Source organism: Tyto alba, unplaced genomic scaffold (genome assembly GCF_018691265.1).
Source record: "Tyto alba isolate M040663 unplaced genomic scaffold, T.alba_DEE_v4.0 Super-Scaffold_23, whole genome shotgun sequence".
Lineage (NCBI taxonomy): Eukaryota > Metazoa > Chordata > Aves > Strigiformes > Tytonidae > Tyto > Tyto alba.
This window is the reverse complement of record NW_024881297.1, coordinates 1,632,263-1,642,272: the sequence shown is the minus strand read 5'-3', so window position 1 is coordinate 1,642,272 and position 10,010 is coordinate 1,632,263.

The window sequence follows — 10,010 nt, the reverse complement described above, 5'->3', positions numbered from 1 at the left end:
GGAACTAGTGGGAAACCAAGGCACGGGCGAGAGGGCAGCAATGCTCTGACCACGTCTGAGTTTCAGGCTGAAGTCTGTGGTACTTAGAGGTGCTGTCGGAAGGCGGCTCCAAGGAGAGCTTGTGACACCGTTCCTGGCTTAGATGGCACCAATGATCCTGTTCACATTCACGGCTAGTTTTCCCTCCTGTTTTCCTGCAAGTCCAATCTACCACTTACCTCCAACACAATGAGGCTTTTTCCCTCCTTTCCTTTTTCCCAAGCCTTTGCCGGGCAGAGGACTTCCCTCACCTCTGCACTCAGGTACAGCCCATTCCCAGTGTGGACTTGCTGGGGGCAGGTGGGGAGAATCCAGGACATAATGAAATTCCCAGGGGGTCCTAGGAAGTTAGTCTAGTGAAGAGAAGCTCCTCGTGGTCTTTTACTGATATTGACCCATAGCACTGGCTGACTGCGGAAAAATCTCTTTCCTGACCCCAAATAATCCAGAGAGGTTCAACCCTGGGCACGGGGACAGCCCAGAAGAACCTCAAGACACCCCATCCTAAATTTTTTTTCTGTGGTTGAAACAAACTTCTCCATCACAGGCAAAAAAGAGCAAGCTCTGGTAGCCAGTTAGTGCCTCCTGGCAGCAAGGAGGGAAGGAGGAAACAAGTCTGTGTCCTGCTGGTGACCAACGCAAAGCCCCGACATACAGGGTGAAACAACACAGATATATAAAGAATGATCCAATTTTCTCAATTCCTCTATTGTTTTTCTTACAGCGACAGTGCTTTGGGCATGATTTTCCAGCCAGCCTGTGTCCTGCTTGGAGAAGAGAACTGATAGTGATGCAGAGGTCGATGAGTCAGTGCTGCTCAGCTTGGAATAATTGAGGAGACCACAAAAGGACAATATTCATCTACGTCAATTAAAGCTCTTTCGGGACCTTGCTTCAGCAGAGAATCACGTGTGCTGGGGACTTGCCTTGCTACACTCCCACCCTCTGCGCCCCGTGCCCTGCTCCGCAGGACGTGCTCGGCTCCCGCTGCCCTTCGCCTAACGCCCCTTTGCCAACCATCCTCCAGCTTGAAGGACACACCTCCCCGCCACCTCCGCCAGACCCGATGAAGCCTAGAAGCTGCAGCCCAAGCAGGTCGAGCGCAGGGTAGGTGCATGTGGGATACTAACATCAGCCAAGAAGGAAAAAAAAAAAAAAAAACCTTCAAAAGAGATCTCGCGCGTCTTAACTTCACTGGAGCACAGCCCGCTTTTCCACTGCTGATCCAACTTTGTCCTTCCACCTCAGAAGTACAGAAATGGGCCAGAAGTGAGAGGGAGGTGTCTGGTGGAAAAATAGCGGTTGGCTGGTGTGTAACAGCTGCCACAGATTCAGCTCTGAATACCCTCAGCAGGGACAGATGATCCTCTCTCCTGTCCACACTGAGGCTGCTCAAACGCCGTGTTTCAAAGCCCTGCTACGCGGCTTTGGCTTCAGCTGGAGGTCTGTGCCAGTGGGATCTGGGGAGAGTGCTAGAAAAAGAGCACAGAGAGAAGCTGAGGGGAAAAACCTGACTGAAAATTAGATGCAGTGCGGAGTGGTTGTGATTTTCAGGACCACCTAAGGGACATGGATGACCGATTCCTGTTTAATTGGGCGTTATAATTTTCTAGGCATCTTTGAAAGCTTCTGCCAAGACTTACAACCCATTAATTTTCATGTCCAGCTTTGGGGAGCAGCCTGTTCTATCCCAATATGCAGTAGAAGTTTCACCTTAATGAAGAAAAGCTAATTTCAGCTCAGAGTATTGAATTGTTGTGACTAGGACAACTCTACTACTGAGCAGCCCTTGTGTCCTCCATTATATTCTCTCTACGCTTTGATACTAACTCCAATATTGTTCCATTTCTTATTGATATCTGCAGGTCCCGGATTAAATTGCATTCCTGTACACAGTCTGCTAAAAGACCTACAGCCTCATTTCCACCATTTAATGAACCCTCTGCTGTGCCTGGCAGTTAAAATCCCCCGTTAGCACAGCTTTGCCCTTTTGCCTGCTTTTTCACTTGGGAAGTGATTTTACACTCCAGTTCTTTTTGGACAAACAGGCTGAAAGATTCATATAACCAGTTTTCTTGCTGTTGTGGTTTGGGCCTGATCGGCAACCAAACCCCCCGCAGCTGGTCACCCTCCCTTCCCCCTCCCCACCTGGGAATGGGGGAGGGATTAGAGGGGTGAAGGGAGACTCGCAGGCTGAGATAAGAACAGTTTAATAATGGCAATAAAACGAAAGCAATAACGATGATAGGGGGAAAACAAAAAGAAATATATAAACAGGCAATGTACGGCGTAATTGCTCACCACCCGCTGACCAGCACCCAGCCCGTTCCCGGCCAGCGACCCCGAGATACCAAGATCCCACAATCGCAATCCCAGAAGCGAGAGAGAGAGAGAGCTCCTTCCCAGCCACCCCTCCTCTATATAGTGAGCATGACGTTCCATGACATGGAATATTTCACTGGCCAATTTGGGTCTGGTGCTCTGTCCATGCTCCCTCCCTGTTTCTTGTGCACGTGCAGGACATGGGGAGTCGGAGAGTCCTTGAAGTCTCGGCAGCAGCTGAAAACACCAGTGTGCTATCAGCATTTTTCCCATACCAAACCCAAAGCTAAATCCAAAACACAGCACTCATCTAGTCCCTGAAAAGGAATATTAACTCTTTCAGCCCAAACCAAGACACTTGATGAAAGATTTCTAGTATTGGGCCATAAGCACTCTACTGTCATCCTCTGAACAGCCTCCACCCCGCAAAGCTCAGGGTTTCTTAAGGAATATTATTCCTGAGCATAAAAAACAAGCCAGGTTACTCAGCCCTTTTGACTTTGTATCTGACAGGAAGACCCCGAGGTCCTCCCCTGTCACCTGCCGAAGCACTGGGGTCAGTGTTCCAGTATCAGAACAGTTAGCAGAGAATTAACAGCTGGGTAATGGATAAACGAGCTTAACCTCATCCTTGCCAGCCTCTGTGCGAGGGGACTGATGCTGTGCTACATATATAGATCATCTACGTTCACACCCATGTCAGAAGAAAAAATTTGTAGAGTGCTGCAGCAAGCAGCATGACTACTCTTTCTTGTTATGCCCTGTATTGCCTTTTCTTTTTTTTTTTTTTTTTTTCTCTACAGCAACGCTACATTGTCAGAAACAATCCCTTTGGATAAGGGCCCTCCTCTTGCTATTTTAATTTGTCAAACGTGACTGGCAAAGGCCTGAGCCGGTTTCTTGGGTAGCATCATCTATATTGCTCCCTTCAGCTAAAAACCATCAGTCTGGACTTTCTAAAGATGCACCGGTGAGACAACCTGCCAGGTATTTGTGACGGCTGATGCCTGCCTGATAGCTTTGCAGCACAGCCACGCAACGCGATGCACCGCCTCGGAAAAAACCATCTTGCGTGGTGTGTTGGAGAAGAGTGCTGCCTGCAGACAGGTCTGCAGACAAAAGCAGGGGCACCATGGAAACCGCTCGAGAACAAAGGCGCCGCAGAACGGGTGGAAACCGTGAGCTGTGCCACGACCTGCGAGGAAAGACCAAAGTACTTCACTTTGCCTTGCGTTCGCCTCCCAGAGCCACAGTCCCCGCCGCACCGAACTGAACTGTGATCTGCCCGGGGATTTCAGCAGGGCCAGGGTTTCGCTTCCTTGCCTCCAATAAAGAAAACAAATCAGGAATCGGGACAAGCAGATACTGATTTTGCACAGAATTGTGTTTTCTGTCTCCAAGGTGATGCTGTGAAGTAGGGCAGCCTGCGGGAAATAGAGAGAAAGAGCATTTCCTCTTTAGCAGGTGTCAGCAAGGGCTGAAAAAGAACCTATTAAACGGGATAATAAAGTAGGCGTTGAAAGAAGCACTCTGCACTCGAGGCTCAGGTGCCATTTCAGGGAAGTTCCAGTGTGAATTTATCCATTTTTTTCCTTCTTTACTAGGTACTGACTGCTGCTGCTGCTGGAGACAGGCTCAAGGAAACCTCAGTCCCACCGGGTATACGGCTGCTCTTACTTGCTCTTCCTTTTTACACCTGCTGTTAGCCAAATCCCCATCTGATTTGTTTGAAGGTAACCATATGGAGCCAGAGGAGCCCGTTCCAGCTAACGTAGTGGTCATAACGGAGCCTACAGGAGGATTCCCATGGTACTGGCGGGAAGCTGTCATGCCGAGTCCAACACGCGTTGCCTCCTTTTGTTAGGGAACGGCTGAAACTCTGTGTGACTGTAGCTTTCCGTCTAGAAAGTGTGAAGAATGACAGTTGTATTTACTCCTAAGTGGGAGATGATGTCGTATTTCTAGAACTTGCCGGTTTTCCCCCACGTTACATTTTGATGCCCATGATACGTACCAGGAAACAATCTCTAGCAATTCCCACACTGCTTCTATTGATGTCAAAAAGCCACTGCATGACACTGCCAGTTCTTTTTCCTCTCCAGTGGCCCTGAGTCTCAGTGACAGATGAATACAAAACAGATGGGATGGTGGCAGAACCTCATCAGATGGACCTGATGGGCCTCAAACTGCCCGCGGTATTGCATAGATTAGTGTCACATAATGCTGGGCTTTGTATTTTGATATTGAAAGACACACAGTGGCTTTAGCATTCTGTCTTGTCCTATCCTAATGTCAGGATCCTCGTTTTAATTTTGACATCATGCAGAGGATAGGCTTAAGAAGCTGCATCTAGATTCCTGTGTCTCTATCAGCTTTCTGTAGTGATTTTCAAAATAGCAAGACAGACTTTTCTGCTGCATGAAAAGGCTTTTTGAATCGTTGCACTTAAAATCAGACCAAAACCCTCAAATTTTGACTGAAACAAGTATTTGGTCTTGCTAGTTTTTTGACACTTGTGCTTGTTAGATTGCTATTATCTCACATATAATTATTTAATAGTCATATTACTTTGGAAATATCTGTTTGTATTTGACCATATCAACGCATTTGACATCTCCATTCAGTCCAAGAGATCCCTGCAAGCTATTCCGTGCGCATCTACAGCAAAGTGATGTCACTGAAAAATAACATCTTTACTTTCTGACAAAATTATTCCTTCCCTTTTCCACAGCAGACACAGGCCGTTGCCAAAAAATACTGCAGTCAGTCACACAACTGAGTCCCAGTTAGTCAGCATCTCCATGACCTGCAGCCGCACGTGCAGCCCCGTGCAGAAGGGTCTGTCCTGCCCGGTGCGAGGGGCTGCCAGCAGCTCCCAGCACCTCGCAGCCACAAATCCCAGGTCACTGCTCTTTCCTTCAGGATGTTCACACCTCTTTTGCAGGGTGGATGGAGAAGAATATCAGAAACAATGGGGAAGTACAGCACCAGGCTGGCTATGTTTGCTGGGCATTAGCTATTGGGCTTTTTCAGTGATATTGCTGCTCCATACACGTAATTCTCTTTTTTTGCCCTCTCTAGCTGCGTGCTGTCACAAGGCTGATTTGAGAGCAGCCTTTCTCGGAGGTTTCTGGTACGTCCAGCCTCAGACACAATGCAAACCCCATGAGAACAGCTTCCCTGCAGTAACGTTGTCACTTCTAATTCCCATCATGGCTAAAACCAGACAGTGATGAGACATGGGGAAAAAACTGTTTTCAAAATTAACCCTTCAAACCTGGGCTGGGACCTCCTGGTACTGTCCCTGGATCAGCTTTCAACTTTGCATCCACAGCCAGGTGGCAGCTCTGATCCCTTTGTCCTTCCTGCTTCTGCCACTGCCAGGTCCAACCCATACGTGCTGCTGCCTGCAGTGTTTAGGTCTCCACCCGTACAGAGGCACCAGCGTTTTCTTTCCTACCTCTTGCACTGAGATAGCAAAAGCCATTATATTTTGAAAGTGTTTCAAGCCAGGTACTCCGACATTTCATTGTAAACTCTTTGCTTCTCAGTTTACTTTTTGACATGGCTTGTGTGACTCCAACTCCATTTGGCGACAGCAGTGTGCCTCTTGCCAAGCCTGTTTCATGCCTTTCCCAAAGAGGAAAAGCAGCCGAGGAGACAGCCATCACGATTTGGAAAGGCAGCAACTGCCCATGGCAGAACTGATGCAAGACAGTTTGATTAACATCTACCCACAGAGCCCGATACATTATCTGCCACCCAGCAGCCTTCACACTGGGCTAGTGGAGAGAAATAACGTTTTCCTGGGTGAGCAAGCTGTCTTTTTCCAGTGGAGGGTACCAGTCTAACATTGCAGAAAGCACCACCCTTCTCTCAGCCTCACCTAGCACCAGCTTCTGCAGGAATACCTCCATTTCCCCACGGATGTTGCCACTTCGCATCCAAAGGCCAAATTATTGTCTCCATATACGATGTAACCACCCTCAGCATTAGCCAACCTCAGCCATATGTCCCCACTGCGAAAGCCCCAGCCGCTCCTTTCTGATACAAACTCCTCAGGAAGCTCTTTAAGGACTCATTCTTCTGATTGCACCATTCAGTGTCTACCAGCTATGAGTTGCTTTAACGTATTTGAACATTCCATAAAATAGTTGCTTTCACACAAAGAGGCGAGCATACACGCTTTAGGACAAAATAAACGTGTAATACCTGACCAACAAAGGAAGAAAGCACAAGTTAAAAAGAATGGTCCACATTGTCATGTTTCCCTAAAGGAAAGGGTCCGACCCAGGCACAAGCAACGTTTCCCCTGCCATGGTGAAATACTCTGACAACAAATGGGTCATAAAATACAGCACAGGAGCCATAATCAGGGCATCTGAAACAGGGGACGGTGCCAAACTCAGGCATAAAAACTGCAAAATGACTCTGCGTGTGTCTCTGCTGGAAGCCGTGGATGACCCATTCTGCCACTGCAGCTCTATCTATATATAGTTGCAGAGAGGTAGATATATACAGCTATACAGTTATTTATATATATATATATATATATATATAGAGAGAGAGAGAGAGAGAGAGAGAGAGAAAGAGAGAGTCTAAGCCAATTAGGCTGTGCAGCTGCATGTTTCAACACCCAAATAACTTTAAATATTTTGTCCCCAATTCAAATTGCATTATTCTGTTTTTTCCATCAGTGTAAGGGTGTAACGGACCTGGCAGAAAGCAGTAGGGTTTCAGACATGCTTGTGGTAAGGAGAGTGTTAGAGGGAAAGGGATTCACCTTTAATCCTGGCATCCAGGAAACTAGCGACAGAGAGAGGAATGGGCCTAAAAGGACAGAAAAGGAAAAAGAACATTGTATGAATCAATAGGAAAAGGAAAATTATTGCCTTCTTGCTTGAAGTTTTCAAGAGACCCACTCTGCTTTTACCACAGTTGTGATTTTTGGCATAAGAGCAGTTCTGGCGTAAACACAGACGTTGGGTGCTGAGCAAGGAGTGGGATCAGGGCACAGACCGGAGCTGCCAGCCCGAGATCCTCGCCACCATCTCAAAGACCAACCCTTAGTGAAAAGCACTGAGCAAATCTGCTCATCTCAATCACCTGGCTCTTCTTAGTGCAAACCAAACCACTCTCAAGTGGAAAATCTAGGAGATGTGGTTGTTTGCTACTCTCTCCATCGCTCTAAGCACAGCTTAATCTACCTTTTCACATCCGACACAGAGGTGAATCCAACACAGAGCAGAAAACACCTCAGAGCTATTGCTGGGAGAAGATGTGGGAAAACTATTTGAGGATGAATTGTGATGCCGTAAATAATAAGCTTTGAGTGGATGTTTCAGCACAAGTCCAGGAATTTCAGTGGATTAAAAATTCAGCTTTCAGCGTTCAGAGTGTTAAATGTCATAATACTAATTAAAAAAAAATATAATATCAAAGCAGCATTGTATTAAAGAGATTAATTATGCCTGAAACTTTCACCAAATTAATGGATAGATGTTTCTGTATCTGCCGCACTATAAGACACTAGAAGCAAAAAAGCTCACAGCTACAACATGGAGAATAGCAAAGAAAAATGTAACATAAAAGGAGGCAGATGCAACTGGCTTCTGCTTTTTCATTAACAATGACCTAACTGCTTCTGGAGCTGCACTGGAACATGAGTTTCCATTAATGCTCTGCACTGATAGGGAAAAGAGGCAAAAGGACAGGCCCTTCATTTGTGCTGACTGAACTGGTTTTACAGCAGTGGATGCCCCTGAAGCCAACGCACAGCACGGCTGAGCTCACCTCTGCCTGCCTCCATGCATAAAAACTTGTCTGCGCTGAAAAAATGCCACATTTTCTTGAGGCTACGGCTGGTAAGAGCCACTGTAAAGGCAGACTTTAGCTTATAACAGGTGAGAGAAAATTCCCACCTTGTAAACTACCTTGCAATAAGATTGAGTTTATTTTTATACAAGAATAACTGAGATATATTACTCTCCACAAAAGGAGGAAGCTCAGGGCTTCTGGTTTTAGAATAAGGTTCTTCTTGGCGAGTGTAACGTTCAGACTAGACAGCATAGGTTGTTTCTGAACCAGGTTTTATTAATCTGACTAGACTGAGCCAACAGGTCAAGTACACTTTGCATTTGTGCACGTGGAAGAGGTCTCCTAGGCTAAACCTTGCAAGAAGTTATCTACTGAGACACCAGATGTGACGGGCAAGATCTAAGGGAGCAGCCGTCTTCCACAAATACTACACAAAACACCAGGTAACAAAAAGCCGCTTTTCGTAACAGAACCGCATTTCACTGTGTAGCAGGTAAGGGAAAGGAAAACAAACAGAAATACCAACCACAGTGGTGGAAAAAAAAACAACCCACAAAAAAAAACAAAGGAGAAAATTGTATAAAGGTATTCAACCATGTCCACTCCATACATTATTCAGAAGGTGGGAGAACTGGAATATGCTCCCTCTGCAGAGACGAGGAGTTGGGGAGCTTCCTACTTTTAGATTAATTATGCTCTTTTGCTTTTGGTGACAAGGAGGAATGAACATCACATACGCACCCACTACCAGTTTAAAGAGACCTCTGTGTTGGTGATACTTTTGCGTTTATCTGGTCTGTAACTGACTCTGAAGAGTAATTCAGTGCCCAAGTACCCAAATTTCTCTGTGGATAGCTCTGCTATCTGAGGCAGGGTAGGTATTTAACCCAGATGTAAGCAGTTTTAGCTACCCTCAGAGAATTATTTTCCCAGCTTGATGAAAAACTCTCCTGCAGGTTCTAGGAAAGCATCCTTCCAGTCCATCACTGGCAGCAGATGAGAGCCAGGGCTCATGGCTGGTGCCTGGGGACCCTGTGTCCCCACCACCTGGCCACCTCACAGGCTCCCTCAGACACAGGGGCCTCTTCCCCCCCCCCTCCTCAAATTACATATATGGCTTCATCTATGTGATGAACCAGGGTGTAGGGCGCAGCAAACTACACTGGATGCCAAGCTGCCCTGCGCTTTGCAGCATTGCCTGCAGCCCAGGGCAGCGTGTGGCAGCTTTGCTCTCTGCTGGCCTGAGCCCCCGTTGGGTCCCTGCAGCCCGGCCCTGGGCAGGAGCCCCCCCTTTCCCATCTAAATTTGATGGAGCTGCAACCCCTGTCCCCTGCTCTGCCCCAGCCCTGCAAAAGGTGAGAGAAAAATAGGGTAGGTTAAATGACCTTAAGTAAAATCACACCGCACTGGAAGGCTTCTTCCCATTACACTCCTCACTTTATTCCAGGTCTTCCCCACAAACCATTAGGATTGAACACTGTAATGAGACATTTGGAAACGGCGTTACTGGCAGCCAGCTACCGCCAAGGGGTGCGCAAGGCCAGGGTGCTGCAACACAGGTTGGAAACAGAAACCCTGCTGCAGAAACACAGGCAGCCCTCCTGCCCATGCATCCATCCGTTGCTTTCAAGTGCCAGGGCTGGTCTGTCCTTTCCCTTTCTCCCACTTCTTTTCACCCTTGGGTGTTTGTTTGGTTCCACTCAAAATGCAGTAAGGCAATAAAACCACAGCAGTGAGGAGCCAGTGTTTATCCGGCTCAAAATGAGTCGCCTTGGCAACAGCAAGCAAAGCTCTCCCATATTCTCCTGCCTTCATTTTCTCCTGGTTTTGCA